The sequence below is a fragment of the Coptis chinensis genome, chromosome 8 (assembly GCF_015680905.1).
Source record: "Coptis chinensis isolate HL-2020 chromosome 8, ASM1568090v1, whole genome shotgun sequence".
Taxonomy (NCBI): domain Eukaryota; kingdom Viridiplantae; phylum Streptophyta; class Magnoliopsida; order Ranunculales; family Ranunculaceae; genus Coptis; species Coptis chinensis.
The window spans coordinates 2,369,893-2,392,163 of record NC_141463.1 but is presented as its reverse complement, the minus strand read 5'-3'; positions in this window follow the sequence as shown (position 1 = coordinate 2,392,163).

The window sequence follows — 22,271 nt, the reverse complement described above, 5'->3', positions numbered from 1 at the left end:
GAATTCCTATGGTTTATATAGGAAGAGCTTTGAGAGTCCTAGGGTTAGGGTGAACCTCACCACTTGTGAGTTCTTTTCCATCTTTGGACTTTACCTTCCTATTAGGAATCCTCTTCTTATGGAAGTCTGAATCTAGGCCATATCTTGTTAGAGGTAGGTTTCCTTATTGATCATAATGTCCCATCGTATATGAGAAGATTATATCTAAAAGGTAACTCTTAAGATATGTCATTACGATTCCTTCCTTATCATCAAAGATCGCCCTCTTTAGTTTCCTTCTGTTCAGGAACTGTCCATATCAGTTCCTAACGACTTGGAGAACTGTTATGCTTAGAGGTGGTTAGTCACGTGTATGACACATGCATACTAAACACTCGTGCTAAACACGAGATCACTTATTCATAGAACTGATCCGATGGTCCGCATCTCATTCTGAACATCTATAGTCCTGGGTAATTTCCCATACTCGTGTCATCTAATCAATGACAGGAAATCCCCCTTACAGATGCCCCCTATCGTGCCATCTAGCACATGGGTGCTTGAAGTGACATTGCTTTTGGCGCGATAATCTCTTTCATAAATAGTTGTTAGAACTGCTTACGTACTCAACTAATTAAGGCTCTGAAAAGACGACATGAACAGACACGCCGTTTCCTAAAAAAGGTAATGATGACAGTTTTATCCCGAAAAAATGCAATGCTTGGGCTAATTGTAACCGTCCATCATATCTGTATAAAAAGGATCTGGTGAGAGAACCCTAATTATCTCTTCTGCTATATTTTCCTTGTATACTGAACCCTTTGATCTCCCGTTAGGGTTTAACCAAAACTCCAAACTTTAATTTCTTTTTTTTTTCTAATCATGAATCCTAACTAGTCACTTATAAACTTCGGAGATCTTTCCTCCCTGGAACTGATCCAAGAGAAATTTTACATCCCTGCCGAAATTGGTCTTGAGTGGGGGAGATTGTTTGATGAGTTGGCCTACAAGGAAGTATCGCTTATCACCATCAGTCAACTAAGGGCCGGACTCACTCTTCCCCTCCACCCACTGTTAAGAGAATGTCTTATTCACTTCAATCTTGATCTAAGTCAAGTAGCACCTGATAAGAGCCCAAAGCTGTAGTTTAAACCACCTAACAATAATACTTTTAGACCAATTATGCGAGTAATAAATAAGAGTTAATGCTGATTACGTGTTTTTATGTATTTCAGGCATTGGAGTCAATTATGTGCATAAATGTGTCACTTTGGCGAGATAAAGGAGCAAGGGTTGGTTGCTAAGAAGTTCTGTGATTAAAGGTCAAGATTCAAGGAGAAACAACCTTTTTAAAGCCCGGTCAAAGCTGAAAAGTCAAAGTCAACGCGGGCAGAAACAATGCACAAAAGTCAGCAGAACTTCCGAAGACCGTATCTTTGGACTCAGACCTCAGAATTGGGCCTACCTTATGTCAAAACGACCGGCTCAGAAAGAGCTTTCCAATGGTCCAAGCCTTTATCCAATCAGAGGAGCAAAAGTAGACAAAAAATATGTTAAAGGAAAATCCAGCTGAAAAGGCCTCTGTGGACTGAAGAAATTGGATTTTAGGCTCGATTTTCCGGCCCAAAATATGGCTCCTCAGCCCATGCATGAAAATGTGAATCTGGTCTCCTCCATTTCAACACACAAGACTTAACTCTTAAGCAATCATTAATTTTAGGTAGCAAGTAGTCATTAGAGAATAATTCTAGATATAGCTTTAGACTCCATTAATTAGTTTTCATATCTTGTTTAGATCTAGTTTTACCTTTCAATTAATTAGTGTTAGAACAAGTAGATTATTATTTTAGAATCAATTTTTAGTTTCATAATAAAGTATTCATTTTCATCTCAATTTAGTTTATTAATTAAATTCTTATTTAGTTTTAATATTGTTAAACTCATATCTTAGTTGTTAATCATTTTTTAGTGTTAATTTAGTTTTGAATTCTTGATTAGTTCAAATTAGTAAAGTTAGAATCTTTATATTATGTTTTGTTTGAATTCGATTGGAAATGATAGTTTGATGAATCAAGGCTAAACCTCCATTAGAGGGGTTTGAAGAAGCCTTGATGAAAACATGATTGTGTAGTGTAGAACTAGTTGTAAGAGTTTATTCCACTCTAGAAGGTAGTTGATTCATCATGAGAATGGGTTGAACTTCCTCACATGCTAGTCATTATTTGGTAGAGATTGTCATGATTGATTAGGAATTAGCACGACCAATTCTTATTGTAAGAACATAAGAATTGGATTACAACAATCTATACTAGTTTATTAAGTTGGATTCAGATGGATTCAATTCCCCTTAATTCTCTATCTAGATTCACACCTTAGTATTTCCATCATTTCGTTATTCGTATCTTGTTTAGTATTTGAATTGACATCGTAGTATAATTCCCATCATACTCTCATTGACTTTGGTAAGACCGATAGTCGTTGAAAACATTGAATACTAAAGAACTAGGAGCGGAACGAATCTTCTATTCCCACTATATTGCTATAAAATTGAGAGTAGAAACTTTGATAAATTAGACACGTAAAGTTTAGTTTTAGTTTTACTTGCGTTTAAGTTTCATCATTTATGCATAGGTAAAACTACATTTTTCCTTTTATCAAATGGCGTCGCTGCCGGCTTAGTTCCCTTTAGTATTGTTTTCTTTAGTATTGTTAGTCTTCCAAAGTTTCCCATAACCCACCCACCCTTGTTTGATTCTAACTGTGGTTGTTTGTTTCATAACTGAATTTTTCCTCGCAGGAATACACGAAGCGCGACCCGCGCCCTACTAAGGCAAAACTCGAGTGCCCCCCGCGCTTAAGCGCCTGGAACTTGAGTTTTACCTGAGCGCGACCCGCGCCTTGCCAAGGCAAAACTCGAGCGCCCCCCGAGCTTAAGCGCCTAGAACTTGAGTTTTAACTGAGCGCGACCCGCGTCTTGCCAAGGAAAAACTTCGCCCCCGCTCTGTAGCGCCTGGAACTTGAGTTTTACCTAAGCATGACCCGCGCCTTGCCAAGGCAAAACTCGAGTGCCCCCTGCGTTGAAGCGCCTGGAGCTCGAAGTTAGACTGAGCGACCAGCGCCTACCTAGGTTGATTCGCGCGCCGCCGCTCTTCTACTGAACCACCCGATTTCCACAAGTTAGTTCAAACTTCCATTTCTTCAAGTTATTCAGTGTTCTAACTTGTTAAACACACTGAGCTCGCGTATACAAGTCGTTATTCATAAGCGAAGCAAGGAGGCATTCAGGTACTTCTTTCTTCCTTACCTCGCATCTCCTGTTAGAGGTTTATACTAGCATATCAGGATTGTTTTGAGTGTTGTCGGGTTTAGTTAAGATTGGTCTTCGCCTTACATGAGATTAAGGTCAGGCAGAAGAAAAGCGCCTAACGTAATCAACCGACAATGTCAACAAACACGCCTTTCTAGTATACCACTCACTACACATCTAGCTAATATACCACACACCACACCTGAAATAATGGCTGAAGAAAGAAAGTCTCCTCTCTCTGACTTTTACAAAGCCTTGAACGATAGCCCAAAATCTTGCATCGTTCTCTATCGGACCGATGGGGATTTTCGATCCCCCAAATATATTTAATTTGTTACCCGTTTTTCATGGGTTAGACCATGAAAAACCTTATCTGCACATGCGTAAGATTGACCAAGTGCTTACTACATTCCACCATCTTACAGTTGGTGCTGAACAAATTAAACTAAGGGTGTTTCCTTTCACTTTAGCCGATAAGGCGGCGTCTTGGTTAATTGTCTAAGCACCTAATTTTGTGGACTCGTGGGCCAAACTTGTTCAACTATTTATAGAACATTTTTACCCACCACTGAAGACCGATAAAATGCTTTCCAAGATTCATTTCTTTCGACAGAATCCTCATGAATCATTTTCAGAGGCTTGGAATTGTTTCACCAATCTTCTTATAAAGTGTCCACACCATAACCTCGCGAAAGACACGTTAGTTTGTGCCTTTTTAAAAGGACTGTTGCACCACCACAAAGAGGTGCTTGACATAATGAATGGGGGTAGTTTCCTCAGTAAGGGAGCCTTAGAGGCTTATAAATTTTTAGAAGATCAAACTAAGCGTAATAATAACTGGGGGGGTAGTGACGATATCTCCCGCTCCGCTAGTTCTTCTACAACAGTTAAGGCCGTTGGTATGTTTGAGATGAAACCCGATCCTGAACTTAAAAATTTAATTGAATCTCTCACTAAAAAGGTAGACACTATTTCTGTTCAACAAAAGCATATTCCCGTCATGAATGTCAACACCAATCCATGTAATTTCTGTTTGAGTCCTGAGCATCCTGACTCCTATTGTCCTCTCGCTTATGAACAACAAACATCACAACAAGATAACGTTTGCTCAATAAATAGTTATCCTATTCCTCACGCCCCTTGGAGACAATATCCCAACTTCAGTTGGAGAAATAATCAACAAGTAACACCTCTAGGGTATAATAATCAAAATGTTAGGCCAGCAAACAATTACAATCCACCCATTAATTATAACAACCAAGTTCCACCACGTCAAGGACAAGGTCAGGGTAATTATAATAATTATAACAACCAAGCTCAACCACGACAATGACAAGGTCAAGCACAAGGTCAAGGTAATTATAATAATTATAACAATAATAATTATAATGATAATAGAGGTATCATTCCGGTAAATAATAACTATCAAAATCCACCCATTAATAATCAACGTGACATGGTCCCTGTCACACAACCTATAGCTAACACTCCTCCACAATCGGAACATTTTGATGCCTTTATGCAAACCCAACAACAGATTTTACAAGCCATCCAACTTTCCTTACAGCAGTTAGCACAAGAGAAAGTACAACCCAAAGGTGTGTTTCCAGGTCAAGCGATACCTAATCCTAAAACAACAAACACAGCCTTTGAGGTAAACGGTAATACTAGTACTGAAAATGCAAACGCAGGTGAGCTAAATGCCATCACCACTCTCCGGTCTGGCAGAGTGGTTGATAACACCGTAACTATGCATATAGTTATCCCACCAATAGTCCCTACACCGGATATCGAACTAGATACCGAAATGATAACTGAAGATCATACCCCTGTAGAGGTACCAGTTAAACCACAACCTAAGAAACAGAAAACCAAGGTTAAACATCTTGTTGATCCATATGCTAAATATAGAGAGAAACCACCATTTCCTCAGAGATTAGCTATGTTAAACAAGGATACAAATTTTGACGAGATTAGGGAAGTTTTTAAAAATCTAACGATAAACTTACCTTTTTTGAAGCAATTAAAAAGTTACCTCACCATGCTAAGTTTCTCAAAGAGTTGTGCACTACTAGGCATAAGACAAAGATTCCTGAAGACGCATTTTTAACTGAACAATTTCCAACTTTAACGGAACATAATGGAATCGTTAAGTGCAAAGACTCTGGTCGTCCTACTGTACAATGCACCTTAGGGGATACTCACACAACCACTGCTTTATTACACCTGGGGGCGAGTGTTAACTTACTCCCTTATTATTTATATAAACAAATAGGTCTACAGGAGATGCAACCTACAACAATGACGTTGCAATTAGCTGATAGGTCTATAAAGTATCCTAAGGGTGTAGTGGAAAACATGCTGGTTATGGTTCAGGATTTCTACTATCCTGCGGATTTTGTTATCCTTTATACAGAAGTCGCTAACGATTCTGTTCCGATCATTTTAGGGCGCCTTTTCTTGGCAACTGCCAACGCGCTTATAAACTGTCACGATAGTTCGATGTCCTTATCCTTTGTCCATCTTTCTATTGAGGTCAATGTTTTTAAAATGAGGAAACAGTTTCCTGACAAGAATATCGATGGAGAGGTTAGCATGATCGAGAGCTTAGCTCATGATTATTTCGAAACCATGTTTCCCGATGATCAGATGCACAAATTCCTTTCTTTTGAAAGTTCCAACTTTGACGAGAACTCCCTGGAAGTCGAGGAAGATTTCCTTCATCTCTTTTGCAACTCTTCCTTGCTACCTCGCAAGTCCCACCCTGCCAACATTCTTTTATCCCTTGACACTATAACGGAAGATGAAGTTTTCACCCTCTATCCCAGTGATTCTTTTGACCCAGACCCACCTATTGAGGAATGTCTTGCATATCTCAAGGCTTCTAATGATCTAGACCTGAGAGCTCTAGCTAACACTAATTCATCTTCCATCACCAATTTTCCCCACCTTCCATCTTTTCAAAGAAACCTGAAGTTTGCGCTTGACCCTCTTGCTTTTTCTGTGCTTAATGATTTTTCTAAATCCTCTTAATACAGAAATAATTCCCAAGGGAAAGACACTTGACACCTTCATTTTCAGAATTGAGATAGTTCCCACCTACACAATGAATGATTTTTGTGCTAAACCCACATTCTCATTTCTTCCATTCCTTACGTCTAAAATTCATCCATATCCACCATATCTTCCACAAACATCCATTTTCTCATGATCATTCACTTGGACACCCTCTCGTTCAAAGATGAAAAAGAATGTGCATGCGCGGTTACGTTCTAGATCTATCAGACTTCTCTTCCATTTCACTAAGTTATGTCGTAGAAAATCTTGGTGTTTGATTCTGTTTGGGGGTGCATTCCATGTTATTTATTTATGGAAAGACCCACAACTCTTTAGGTTGTTGATTTATGGAAAAATGCAGGGTATATATATATATATATATCAGTTATTTGTTAAAGTCTTGAGTATCTGACTTTAAACAACTCATTTTGTTGTTTGGTGTACTTTCTTACAATTCCATATATTGGTTAGTGCACCATTCAGGTAACCGGGCCCTCCCTATGGAGTGTGTGGCTGTAAGTACCAGATTCTAAGTCCACGGTTAACATAATTCACATTTTCCACTCTTGCATGTTTTCTCAGTTTTTTAGTCATGTTTCTCTATGGTATGAATTATGTCTTTATTATTTTTCGTTTTCTTATATTAAATCTTATTCATAAAAAATAAAAAGATATATCAAAACCATAAAAATAGTAATTTAGGAAGTCTCGGGAATCTGACTTTAAAAGACCCACGTTTAAAACAAATTTTATAAACTCTGTTATCTAAAATTTGTTTGGGGTGGGGTGTTCATTTTTCCATCCTTGATTGCTCAACTTACCATTTTTGTTGCTTAGGCCATTTAATCATATTTCAATTTGGGTCGACATTATCTATGAATTTAGATTTCATTCGTTCGCATAACTTACATCACACACGTACTTCGAGGCATTTCCATCTTCTTATATATCACCCACAGTTGGAATAGAGTGTTTTATGGATCATTGGATTGGAAATTCTCTCCTGATCATTTCCATAACTCATTCGAAAAAATCGGACCGGTAACGAAGCAGCAATTTTAGTTTGAAGTTGTGCGAAAAATCGGCAGATTTCGAAAATCGAATTGGGCTTGGGCCCAAATCTCGCATGCACGTGTCACGCACGTGCGTCCCCTTTCTTCAACCCAAAATAGATCACGAGTTTTCCCCTTCACCTCTACCATTAACAAAGCTTATAAACCCTAACCTAAAAAAAAAAAAAAAAACCTAAACTCACCCACGCCCAAAGTTAAACCAAATCCAAAACTCCTCAAAACCTCTCCCACCACCGAAAACATACAAAATTAACAAATTTCAAACTGTCACCACCACCACCGCGCTTCCTCCCATTATTTTTAGTGAGTTTGTTTCAAAACTCGTCTCCCTACCTTATTCAAACCGACAAATCTTATCAAAATTCCAATGGCTCAAAGATGAAGAATTTTGCCAGAACAAGTTTTTACGGCCGACCACTTCGCGCCGTTTTACAGTGACAAGATGATTAGGAGAGATTGGAGGCATTTGTGGTATTCAATGAACGATTTTTATCACGAAGATTTGGTCCGAAAATTTTATAGGACGAGGGAGTTGGATGGGAATAGAATTTTTGTTAAGGTGGCCGGGACGAGGAGGGAAGTATCTGCGAGGTTGCTGGTTGAGATTTTAGGCATTCCGCCTAGACGCCATCTCGATGCCACATTGCAGAATTTGGTGGGATCGAGCCTTTGATGAACGCGACGGTGTTGGAGGGAAACTATAATGCGAGCTCGCATTGTGTTCGCCAGTCGTCTCTATGAACCAACCAGCTGGCTGTAGTTTAGTGGATTGGTAGGAATGTCATCGGGTAGGAGAAGGTCAGTGACATCAGTCTGAACTGCCTTCACATTCTATGGATACTCTAGGAGCAAAAGTATGAATTTTGTATTCTCGAGTTTTTGAGTAATATGATTAGGGGAGTTGGGAAGAGTATTGCACTTCTCCCCGTTTTGATAACAAAGATCATGATGACTGTGAGAGTAACTCCAAAAACTAAGCGTACTATAATTAAATTGCATACGAATGTCATAGTATATACGAACTGTGTTCAGAAGGTTTGGAGGTTGCCTGGAGAGAGGGTCGTAGAAGAGACTGATTCGGATGATGATGAGGAGGACACGACATGTTTTGATGCCGATGCCTTGGAGAGGTGTACGTCTGATGCAGAACGCATGATGGTACTTCATCGTGGCATGCGTTCTCTCAATACTATTTGTGAAGATCTTCGAACTCGCCAGACTATCATACATCGTAACTATGAGACTTGTGCCCAGCGCGAGGATGAGCGTTGGGAACAGATGAAGACAGAGATGGATGCACAGTGCAAGTTCCGAGAAGATATGCTTGAACGCTTCCCACCCCACGGGGGTTCTTCTATTGAGGAGGCGTCTGTGAGGCACGAGCGTCGTCGTCGAAGGGCGGATGGCTCAGGCCCATCGGGAGCTCAGAGCCCATCCTCATCTCATGCTTCATCCTCTACCAGCAACGCGCGGTTTAGGGATATTATGAGTTGATGTTGTTTTTTATTTGTTTTTATTAGGTCGGATGTTAATTTTTGAATTCCGTAGTTAAATTTGAATTCGGTAGTTAATTGTATTTGAATTTGAATTTTAATGTAATCTGGTTCTTTTCAAATTGTGCGTTGATTTTATTGTTAATCTCACCTTCCCGAATTGTTTGGGGGTGGTACTATTTATTATAGCATGATTTTTATATGATCCTCAATTTTAGAAGTTGTTTTAAAGTGATTGTTTGGAATATTGCCGATATTGACAGGCTATTAGTAGATATGGTGGTAGGATGAAATCTAAAAGAATTTAGAAGTTACTATTCTAAATTCAATCTAAAAGATATTAGGTTTGTTTTATAATCAAGAATATGGGTTGTTTCCATTTTCGGTTTCGAAAATATTTTGTTTTCGGCAATTGCCTTAAAACTTTTTAGCAACTTGCCGATTCGTTTTGGGAGCTCACAGCCTATATAAACTTCCTTCATTCTATACTCACAACCACACTACATCCCACTTTCATCTCTCGCCTTTCACTCCCAAGTTTCCCTCTTTTCTTTTTCACTTTAGCACTTCAGCTGCACGTAGCGCGCCTGTGCCTCAATTGAGCGCCACCTACATTTCCCCACCTGTAACTCGAAATTCACCAAAGCGTGACCCGTGCCCATCCAAGGCAAAAAGTGAGTGCACCCTACGCCTAAGTGCATGGAACTCGAAATTCACCAAGGCGCACCCCGTGCCCATCCCAAGCTGAAAGTGAGCGCGCCCTGCGCCTAAGTACCTAGAACTCGATCATAGCCTGAGCGCACCCTGCGCCCTACCCAGGCATAGTTTGAGCGCCCCCTGCGCTCTGACATCTGTAGGCACAGGGATCGTTTGCAGTTGTTCTAGAGAGTAGTTTTGTGATGACATCTCCTATAGTGATACCGGAGCAGTATTTCGAAGACTTGTTGGGAAGCGAGACTTATGGAGGTTGGTTCCACGACAGGATCTTGTAGTTAGGATGGAGGCATCTACTGGTAAGTGATGATGACTCGTATTCACCTTAGCTTACTGCATATTTTTACAATAATGTTAGTTTCCATTGTAACCAAGATGGAGAACAAAAATTCTCCGTTGTAGTTTATGGCACGCCACTAGAATTCAATAAGTATTTGGTAGCATTAGTTTCGGGATTACCAATACCTGATCCTATTCACACGTGGGGATATATGACCGATAATGCATACCTCTATGACTATACATATTTCCATGAGTATTATAGGGGAGGGGTGTTTCGTGTAATGGACCAAGGGCAATATAGCATAGCCCTTGGTAGCATGTCCCTAAATGTAGGCACCACCATGTTATTCATCCTGATGAATATTTTAGGGGAGTGGCAGTTTATTTCTACAAATAGTACCGCTGGTGACGTTTTCCTTGCTTTAGCTGAAGGACGTCGCCAATATGACATTCCCCGAGTTTTAGTGGCTAGTCTTAAGAGAGCCCAAAGCATGAGGCATAAATATCTTCTTATGCCTGTTTTGGTTTGCCGCATCATGCATGGTTGTTTACCTGTATTTTGTACCCAGTTCACGGATTAGAAAAGGGTTGAAGTCATGAGACCCACCAATTGGGTGGTTCGTTCATTTCGAGTTATGACTTGGCCGGGATGGCAGGTGCAGCCTCATTTGGTTTCCCCTTACATCCCATCAGACATAGTAACACTCGACAAATTAGCACAAGTTGATGACACACGGCGACATGCTTGGCAAGTTATCATGGCATGGTAGGACGCAAAGGAACCTCATCTCTTTGGAGAGGAAGATGAGGAGGATGACGCTTAAACAGGAGTTAAGGTAAGTTTTTAGTTCAGTTAGTGTCTGCTTATGTCCCAAGCAATTTGATTCTTGTTAACCCCATAACGGTGGAACTCATATAGAGTTGCGTCTGTTTTTTTTTTTCGATATTAGTATGTTTTAACCTTGTTTTGCAGATGTTCCAGAATTTCACGCGTTTCCATGGTATTTCTCTACCTTTTTTATTTAAACACTTCGAGGACAAAGCATGCTTCTTGTTTTTGGGGGGGGGGGGGGGGCATAGAAACATGTGTAATTAAGGCATCTGTTAGGATATATATATGTATAGTATGCACTTGTTTTTTAGTAAAAATTTAAAAATTTCAAAAAAATAAATAAATAAAAAGTTATGCTATACACTTAGGAATACTGGTATTGTTTTCTTTCTCTATGCTCTAAATTATCTAGAAGTCTCACGTAGCTTTTACATTAGAATAATTTTTAGAAACTTAGGTTAATATGTAGGTAATAATCCTTGCATCTATCTATAAATATATTATATGAGTATCTATGATTGTTTGGCAGTAAGTTTTTGAAATCTAGGCTAGAGTACTTATTCTACAAATCTTGTGAGAATATAGCCTAAAGCCTTATATGAGTGAAATATTTGAGAAATGACACAAGGGAGAAGTAAAATCCGGATAGAGAAATCACACGTCCATCTGCTTGATTACTATACCATATCCTAAGCGAGAATTTAGGCCCTTTTTGGATCGATATAGCCAAAAATTCAAACCTTATGAAATTATTTTACGCTAGTCGCCCCTTTTGAGCCTTTCTTTAGCCTTTCATAAACCGCAAATCCTTTATCATGTTACAAAAACAAAACAAAATAAAATAAAATAAAAAAATTAGCCTACCCATTCTTTGAATGAGTCTAAGAATAGAGATGAAGAATAGAAAAGAGAAAGACATTTGAAATCAAGAATTTGTTAGTCGCTACAGATAAGAAAAGAAAGTTTCCATCCAAATAAAAATAAATAAATAAATAAAAGAAAATAAAGAGTTAGAACTCCAAAAAATAGAATCAAAAGAGTCAAAAGCCAAAGAAAAAGAAAAAATATATATACGGCTAAGGATGGAAACAAAGTGTAGAAGCAAAAGTAAAGAATAAGATTTCCTCTAGTTACATAATATGAAGACTCTATTATCTCATACTTGTCCGTTTTGAATATCCATTTCCTTCCTTCTTAAACCATCTCCTAATCCCCGCAACACCTAATAAGGACCTTTAGCTCAATTATGAATAGGTTAGTGTGATAGTAAGTGGCAGATGTGTTTGATCGACTCCGGCTTCCTTGTGTGTCATTGAGATTGTAAGGTAAAAGTGTGCCCATTTCACACTGGAGTAGCGAAACTTGAGCGAAAAAATCAGAGTTGTTTTTGTCTTGACATTTATGTGAGGACCTACTTAAGGACACTATTCCGAGTTTTCAGAAACGGACCTGCTAGTGCATTTCATAGTATTACTCATCGTATATATGTTTATTCGTAGATGATTGATTATTATGCATATATTAGCTTATATTTCAACTTGATTATTATGAATTCATTGCTAGTGAGATGTATAGAGAGTTGAGGCATAAATAAGGAAACAATAGTTTTATTTCTTATTCGTTGTAGTATAGATGAAGTTTGTGAGTACCTTCACTAGAAAACTCTCACGAGGCTATAACTCGTTCACTAGGAAATTTCTAGTGGTTTAAGACCTTGTTGCATATGGTCCATGCAATCGCACTCGGCGAAACAAGAGTAGTTAGAACTCCATTTTTGGTCACTTATTCTAATTTCTCATATTTACTTGAGGACAAGCAAAATGCTGTTTGGGGGTGGTTTGATAAGAGCCCAAAACTGTTGTTTAAACCCTCTAACAATAATACTAGCTTTTAGACCAATTATGCGAGTAATAAATAAGAGTTAATGCTGATTACGTGTTTTTATGTATTTCAGGCATTAGAGTCAATTATGTGCATAAATGTGTTACTTTGGCGAGATAAAGGAGCAAGGGTTGGTTTCTAAGAAGTTCTGTGATTAAAGACCAAGATTCAAGGAGACAGCCTTTTTAAAGCTCGATCAAAGTTGAAAAGTCAAAGTCAATGCGGGCAGAAACATCGCACAAAAGTCAACAGAACTTCCGAAGACCGTATCTTTAGACTCAGACCTCGGAATTGGGCCTACCTTATGTCAAAACGACCGGCTCAGAAAGAGATTTCCAATGGTCCAAGCTTTGACCAAATCAGAGGAGCATAAGTGGACGAAAAGTCTATTGAAGAAAAATCCAGCTGAAAAGGCCTCTGTGGACTGAAGAAATTGGGTTTTGGGCCCAAAACATGGCTCCTCAACCCATGCACGAAAATGTGGATCAAGTCTCCTCCATTTCAACACACAAGACTTAACTCTTAAGAAATCCATAGTTTTAGGTAGCAAGTAGCCATTAGAGAATAATTCTATATCTAGTTTTAGACTCCATTAATTAGTTTTCATATCTTGTTTAGATCTAGTTTTACCTTTCAATTAATTAGTGTTATAACAAGTAGATTATTATTTTAGAATCAATTATTAGTTTCATAATAAAGTATTCATTTTCATTTCAATTTAGCTTATTAATTAAATTCTTATTTAGTTTTAGTATTGTTAAATTGATATCTTAGTTGTTAATCATTTCTTAGTGTTAATTTAGTTTTGAATTCTTGATTAGTTCAAATTAGTAAAGTTAGAATCTTTATATTATGTCTTGTTTGAATTCGATTGGAAATGATAGTTTGATGAATCAAGGCTAAACCTCCATTAGAGGGGTTTGATGAAGCCTTGATGAAAACTTGATTGTGTAGTGTAGAACTAGTTGTAAGAGTCTATTCCACTCTAGAAGGTAGTTGATTCGCCATGAGAATGGGTTGAACTTTCTCACATGCTAGTCATTATTTGGTAGAGATTGTCATGATTGATTAGGGATTAGCACGACCAATTCTTATCGTAAGAACGTAAGAATTGGATTACAACAATCTATACTAGTTTATTAAGTTGGATTCAAGGTGGATTCAATTCCCCCTAATTCTTTATCTAGATTCACACCTTAGTATTTCCGCTATTCGTATCTTGTTTAGTATTTGAATTGACATCGTAGTATATTTCCCATCATACTCTGATTGACTTTGGTAGGATCGATAGTCATTGAAAATATTGAATACTAAAGAACTAGGAGTGGAACGAATCTTCTATTCCCACTATATTGCTATAGAATCGAGAGTAAAAAATTTGATAAATTAGACAAGTAAAGTTTAGTTTTAGTTTTACTTGCGTTTAAGTTTCATCATTTATGTGTAGGTAAAACTACATTTTACCTTTTATCAACACCCCTGTTCGACAGAATTGTCATGTACTCTACCATACTGGCCAAGAAACATGGATTCGTTCTGAATCGTTAGGTGTTTGGATACTTCTATGAGGTCCGCTGCATTAGGGACCAATCTTACTACTACCTCATGACCAGAGACAAGAATTCTCCTATCGTCTTTTTCAAGGGAAAGGAGAGTGACAAGGGCTAGGCTGATCAGCACCTTCGAGTGTTGGGTGATGCGTGGGACGTTCGTCCTCTAGATGCTGATGGTGAGCCAGTGGGGATTCTAGTTCCCAGAAAACACACTCATGCTCCAACTAGTAAGTATATTTTCTTATGAATTTTACAATCATCATAAGAGTTTTTTCGACTGAGTTCTTTTACTACTCTTCCTTAGATGACTTTTCCCCTTGGAACCAATTAATTGCAACGGATGCTGTTACGGTGGATTTCATCAAGAAGATCCCCAAGGATCAAAGGATGCCCTGGGTGATAGTTCCTGACCTCACCCGTCTTTTTGAAAATTTCAACATGTCTGCTAAAGAACTGCTGGTACTTGCCCCCGACTTTTCCCCTTCTGGGATAAATACAGTGAATTTTGGGCACATAGTACTTCCTCCTCCTGTGGATCAGGATGCTGGACTTCTTCCTTCTCCAGTTCAAGATGAATCCTCTTTGAGTACTAGAAGAAGAGGAAACCGCAAGGAGAAGAGTTCTGTGGCAACATCCAGCGATGCTGCGACATCGGGCTCGGTTCGAGAGCACATTGTCGCTGATGATTATTGTGATTATCGGCTGGGAGGGCCCTGAACTGCCTCATGAACTTCTGCCTACTAGCAATTTTAAGGGGGAAGTATGTGCGTCTAATCGTTCAAGACTGAAGAGAGTTGATCTTACTCTTGCTTCTGATGTTGCCCCATCTGGTAAGAAAATGAAATTTCATCCTCTCTCTATGAATAAGGAAACACTTTTCAAGATTCCTGTGACTATTCCCAATCCTAGTAAGTCTTTTGAGAAAGTAGTTGTACCCCTACCAGTTCCAGACCCTCCCATAGGTTTTGAATAGGCTGGTGATGTTGTACCTTTAACTATTGATCCTTCCCTCCCCGGTGACCGAAAGGGGAAAAGCGTTGCTCAAATAACTGTTGTAACTATTGCTCTCCCCACTCCTCGAGATAGGAGGGGGGCGAGTGACGACATTCCCTTCTCGCCACAATCTCCAGATTCTCCTGAAAGGGAGATGATCGTGGAGATGAGGCATTGGGGCCGAACTGATGAGCTTTCCGTCACCAACAAGCACTCTATTAATGATGTTGATATCGCGCTTGGAGTTTTGGAAGCTGTGCGACTTCCTGTTGATAAAGTTGAAGCCAATATGGCTGGTAGTCTATATATGTCCTTTCATAGATCTGTCGTTTATCTTGCTAAGGTAAAACTTCCTTCTCTGTATAATGTTCTGTTTCTCTCATTAGGTTACTTACACACCTTGTATTCTTTTTCATTTGGTAAATAACTTCTTAGCCATGAAAGAACCAATCTTTGCGACCTCATCCAGTACAGCTGCCGATGACATGGCTACTGGTGAGCTGATCTGGGCGAAAGAAGTTGCTGAAAAAAGAGCTGAGGAGCTACAAACCCAGGTTGACCAGCTCTTGGCCAAAGAGAAGAAGTCAGACGTTGGTTTCAAGAACATGAGAGAGACCATTGCCAACCTTCGAAATTCTTTAGACAAAGCCCAAAGGGGAGCTACCGAGGCTGCTTCTTGGAAAGTGAAATTCTTGGAACTGTGTTCTCAATTCACCACTCTGTAAGCAAAGAATGACCAAGTTCAAGGGCAGCTTCACCGTAGGAATACTGAAATGAGAACCTTTGGCCAAGCCATTACTCATGCCAATGAAGTCATGACAGGCTATGAGAACGCTCTCAAGGAGAAGCGTCTACGTTCTGAAAAGAAAGCTGGTGATCTTTTGGCAAAGACCTCTGAGTTCTATTCCAAGGTGGTCTAGGAGGTAAAGAAGAGGTCAGCTGAAAATGCCATTCATTTTGCTCTTAGAGTACTTGATGTTTCTGAAGAGTCCTTCAATGTAGCCAAACAAGTTAAGTTTGATGACACTATTGAGGCTACTGGGTATGTTTCTTAGTTAGATGATCAGGGGCGGGTGACCAACCCTTTCATCTTATTTCCTGATCTAAATACCAGTATCTTAGTGATTTAGAATGAACTTATGCCCAATGCCTCCTCCTCTTCTGAAGAAGACACCGATGATGACATGCCTCCCGTTCAACTTCCATTTTTGCCTGTGCCAGTTTCAAGTGAGTGTTCTGTTCAGCCTTCAACAGTTCCAACTAGTGCATCCACACAGTCAGTTCCAGAAAGTGATCCAAGAGTTCTTTGAGTTGGCGCAAAGAACAAACAAGTACTTATCTTTGAACCAAAGTTTGATTCTACCCCTGCTCAACAGGCTAAGTAAAGACTTAGCTATTCAGTTCATGATTTAGAAAACATTTATTATATGGGTCTGTAATATTGAGTTGTGTAGCTAACATACTATTTATTTACTGAGCTCTGCAGCTCTTCTAGCTTATGTATGCATTTAAAGCATTTTATGTTATATAGCATATAATGACATGTACTACTATACATATTTTACCCCTGATGCCCCAAAAGTTCATTTGGAACAATAATAGGTGACCCTAATAAGCTAAATAGGTTAAAATGAGGCATAACTAGAATCTGAGCAGGATATCATTGGAGCCGTTCAAGTTAATTGTCACTGAAAGTTTGATCGCAATAGAGACACAGCGTCCCAGAGGAGCCATGTGTCTTTGCAAAAGTAATTGGGTGCCTTGAGCACAACACTGTGTTTAATAATAATAGGTCATATTTATTTAAAAAATAAAGGGATATTTAGACTTTGGTCCTAACCATAGTTGGTTTATTAGGGTTTGGTCCAGAAAAGCTTGAATATTAGGGTTTAGTCCTAGTTTTGGTTTTTGACCGCCAGTCAACTGAGTTGACTGTGGTCAATCAGTTTGTATTTTCAAAATGACAATAATACCCCTCACGTGCAATATCACGTGTTTCTATTTTATCAAATTTAGTCGACACGTGTCGACATATGACTTTGACTTTTGATGTGACCATCAGATCTTAAATTTGCGCATCTCGAGAATACAGATGTGCTTACTCAGAGGTTAAAGAACAGGGCCATTTGGAGGAGGGTTTTCAAGAGGACCAAGAAGGGCAAGGAAGCTAGTCTCATTGCGGCAATAATAAGGAATCATGAGTCTATAATATGACAGAAAAGTGAAGAGTTGAATTGGTTGAAAGGAGAACTTCTTAGATAAAATGGGTGTTCATCTTTAATTTAAAAAAGATAAGGGTCGTGATGCCATAAAGAAATGGATCGATGACGTTATTTCAAGATTGGACAGTGTAATTAGAGAGAATGCTAAGCTGGATACTAGTTGTGATGATAGTAGATGTTTTGATGAGAACGCTTCAATCAGCAGGCCCTTAAGTGAGGAGGTAAGACAACTAAAAGAAGAACAAGAAGATTCGGATATGAGATCTATTATAATGAATGATATTTCAGTCACACTTCACAAAAGTTTGGTGAAAAACCTGCATTACAAGTTGCACAAGTACGACACAATGAAAAAAATAAGGAATGAGGTTTCTGAAGAATAATGAACAAAATAAGGAATGAGGTTTCTAAAGTTTTCTTCAGGGAGATGGTCAAGGAATGGAACCATAAAATAGAAAGTTATAATGTTGAAAGCCACATTAGAGAAGATGCAAATGGTGGTTTTGCCTCAAAAGTGTATCTTATGGGAAGAAATGAAGCCAATCTTATGGAAGACTCTCCTTCCAACCAATTCCAAAATTTGGAGGGCCTCAAAGAGCAGGATGTGCAAGAAATTGTTTTTCGTGAAATGATTTGGGGATGGAGAAATTCTGTAGTTGGTTTGAACTTTGAAAATCTCATCAGAGCAGAAGTATTCCATATTGTCTTCAGCAATGCTGTGAAAGATATCAACTCTACTCTTAGATTAAATTCGACAGAATATAAAAAAGCTATGACAGAAAGCATACCTCAGGTAGACTTATCATCTAACAGCAAGAAACTTGAGATGTGTTTGTAGTACACCAGTATTCTCGAGATGCGCAAATTTAAGATCTGACGGCCACACCGAAAGTCAAAATCAGATGTTGACATGTGTCGACTAAATTTTATAAATAGAAACACGTGATATTGCACATGAGGGGTATTATTGCCATTTTGAAAATATAAGCTGATTGACCACAGTCAACTCAGTTGACTGGCGGTAAAAAACCAAAACTAGGACTAAACCCTAATATTCAAGCTTTTCTGGACCAAACCCTAATAAACCAACTATGGTTAGGACCAAAGTCTAAATATCCCAAAAATAAATAGGTTATCGCCAAAACAATAGTGGGGGAGTCTTCCTCAGTGCCATCATGTCAATATAGTTCCAGGCAAATGATTGCGTGCTAGAATCTGGATCCAACCCAGATCTTCCTAGAAACCCCCATGTTTGATGTTATGAGAGCTCAACGAACTAGCATACAATTTGGGCTCCCAAGAACACTATCTCTGGTTCCAAGTCAAAGTGGCATACAGTTTACTGAATAGTTAGTATGGTTAGATTCCCTAAAGACTTAACCTATCGAGGATAATCGCAGTCTGAAAGAACTGGCGTACAATTCAGGCTGCAAGGGGATGGAAAAGGAACTGGCATACAGTTCAACTTCCCAAAAATCAGTATCACTGGTTCTAAATTGGCATACAATATTCTTGACCAGATAGTGAGAAGATAATTCCCTAAAGGCTTAGTCTATTGTGGATAATAAATAAAGAACTGACGCAAGGAATAAATTTGATTGCAAGGTGAGAAACTTTATTGATAACTAGAGAGAATAAACAATGCATAAAGAAACATGAAATAACAATTTACTGATAGTACTTGCGAAGGTGATGTGCATTCCATGGTTTGACAAGAACGTCCCCTTCAACAGTACGTAGATAGTAAAAACCAGTTCGGCCAACCTTGTCGATGATGTATGGTCCTTCCCAGTTGGGGCCAAGCTTGCGGTTATGCTCTGGGATCTCAAGCAGAACTAGATCGCAAGATTTGAAAGCTTGAATTTGGACTCTCTTGTCGTATGATCTTTTCAGAATCTGCTGGTTGGCGGCCAAGCGCAGTGCGACGCCTTCTCGCTTTTCATATAGGAGATCCATTTCTCTGCATAATATTTCCTCATTGTCCAGGGTGAGCACAATGTCTGACTTCTGAGTGGGAGCTACTAGTTCGGGAGGTATGACCGCTTCAGTTCTATAGGTCAGTGAAAATAGGGACTCACTAGTTGATCGTCTAGGTGTAGTTCGGTATGCCTATATGACCTTAAGTAGTTCCTTGACCCATAAACCCTTTGCGTCATCTAATTTGCGCTTCATGTTATCCAAAATAATCCTATTAGAGGCTTCAGCCTGGCTATTGCCTTGTGGATACCTTAGAGTTAAGAACAGATGGGTAATGTAAAACTCCTCACAGAGTTTAGTGACCAATCCACCAGCGAACTGTTGCCCATTATATGAGATGATAACTTTGGGTATGCCAAACCTGCAGACAATGTTATTCCAAATGAACTTTCTGACATCCTATTCCCGAATGAAGATAAGGGGAACTGCTTCTAACCACTTGGTGAAGTAATCCGTTATGACCAGTAAGAATCTGACATTGCCGGGAGCTCATGGAAAGGGTCCCACAATGTCAGTTCCCCACTGTGCAAATGGCCAAGGTTAACCAACGGGTGCAACTCTGTTGGTAGAGCATAGATAAGTGGAGGTATATCGTTGACACTTTTCACATTTGCAGGCAAAAACTTGTGCATCCTTTTGCATATAAGGCCAAAAGTATCATTGCCTTAGGATCTTGAGAGCTAGTGTTCTGCCCCCAGCGTGGTTGCCACAAATTCTCGCATGACCTGTTCAGCGAGGTCTAGGGAGAGACATTAGAGATGAGGTCCCAAAAAAGACTTCTTGTAGAGATCATCTTCAATGAAGGTGAATCTTGGTACCTTTGCAAGTAGATGTCTTGCTGTGTTCTTATCCGTCGGGAGTGTTCTGTCTTTGAGGTAAGACTTGTATGGATCCATCCAGTTTGGTGTAGTGGTTAGAATAACATAAATTGTTGTAACAGTGAGTGCTTGGATGTTAGGTTTGTCTTGGAACTCTATAGGGATGGAACGAGACTCGCTGTTGCCCAACATTGAGGCAACATATGCCAAAGCACCTGCTTGTCAATTTTCTTATCGAGGCAACTGATAAAACTGAATATTCTCAAAATTGCCCTGAATACCCCTTACCAGTTCCAGGCATTTGGCCATTCGTTCATCCCTGGCCTCATATCCTCCATTAACTTGAAACTCAACTAGTTGTGAGTCACTAAAAACTGTGAGGTATGTTAGGCCTAGGTCGAGAGCCATTGTGAGGCCAGCAAGTGTCGCCTCATACGCTACCTCATTGTTAGAGGCATTCCAACCTAACCGGATGGATATCTCCAGTCGCATGTTGTCAGGAGTAACTAACATAGCTCCAACTCCTGTACCTCTGTCATGTGAAGATCCATAGACAAATAGTCGCCATCTAGAGCTCAGCTCCCAAGGGTCTGGACGAGTGTTCTGGAATTCAGGTAGGATGCCATCATCGAAATTGGGGATTGTTGAGTCATACCCAGTGTAAGTCATTGGGAAATCTCCCAAGAATTCTGCTAGTGCCTGACCTTTCTCTGAGATTCGTGGGACGTAGATAATATCAAACTCTGAAAGTTGCACGGACCATTTAGCTAACCTTCCTGATCTGTTTGGCCTTTCCTGAACTGATCGTAACTGGTACTCTTTAATTACTCTGATAGTGTGGGATTGGAAGTATGGTCGTAAATTCTCTGTCTTAAAAACAAGGGCTAAAGCGACTATTTTGAGTTTAGGGTACCTTATTTCTATTGGTAGGAGCATTCGGCTCAAGAAATAGACAGGTTTTTCAACCTTATTTTTGTCCAGACGTATCAGTACAGAACTGATACCATAGTTAGATGAACAGAGATAAAGACCCAAAACTTCTCCCTCAACTGGTTTGGAAAGGATTGGTGCTTTTTGGCATTCTTATGTCCATGCAAATAAGGTATTCTTTCACAGTAACTGAAACAGAGGTTTGCACATATCTGAACTCTTGGAGATGAACCTGTTTAGAGCTGCTAACATGCCCGTAACTTTTTGAACCTCTTTCATGTTTTTAGTTGAAGGCATTTCTATGAGCGCACGAATCTGATATGGGTTTGCCTTGATTCCTCTCTTAGTAACCAGATACCCTAAAAACTTCCCGATGAGAAACCGAAAACACATTTCATAGGGTTGAGTTTCATGCGATACTCTCGGAGAATGTCAAATGCACGTTTCAGGTTGGAGAGATGATCTCCACATCTTAGGCTTTTGATCAAGAGATCATCAATATACACTTCCATAATGTCGCCTATCAATCGTTCAAACATTTTGTTTACCAAACGTTGGTACGTGGCCCCCGTATTTTTCAGTCCGAATGGCATGACCTGATAATAGTACAGGCCATCCTCAGTTGTGAAACTAGCATGCTTGTGGTCACCCTCATGCAATGGGATCTGGTTGTAGCCAAACAACCCATCTGTGAAAGATAACAGTTCATGTCCAGCTATTGCAACTACTAATTTGTCAATCCGTGGCAGAGGATAACTGTCTTTTGGACACACGCGGTTCAGATCAGTGAAGTCGATATAGATTCTCTATGACCCATTCTTCTTACGTACTAGGAAAATATTAGAAATCAAAGTGGGAAAATTGATTTCCCTGACAAAATTAGCTGCCTTTAGCTTTTCAACTTCGACTTTTACCACTTTGGATCTGTCAACACCTATTTTTCTCGGTTTCTGCTTGACTACTACTGCATCACTACGGACATTGAGCCGGTGGCATGCCACATTGGGGTCAATTCCTGGCATTTCTTCGAATGACCAAGCAAACACATCTTTGTGTTCTCGGAGGAAGTTTATTAGAGCCTGTCGCTATTCATAACTCAATAAGGTGCCGATGAAAGTGGTTTTTGGCGAGCTACCTCCCACAATTTCCACTTCCTCTAT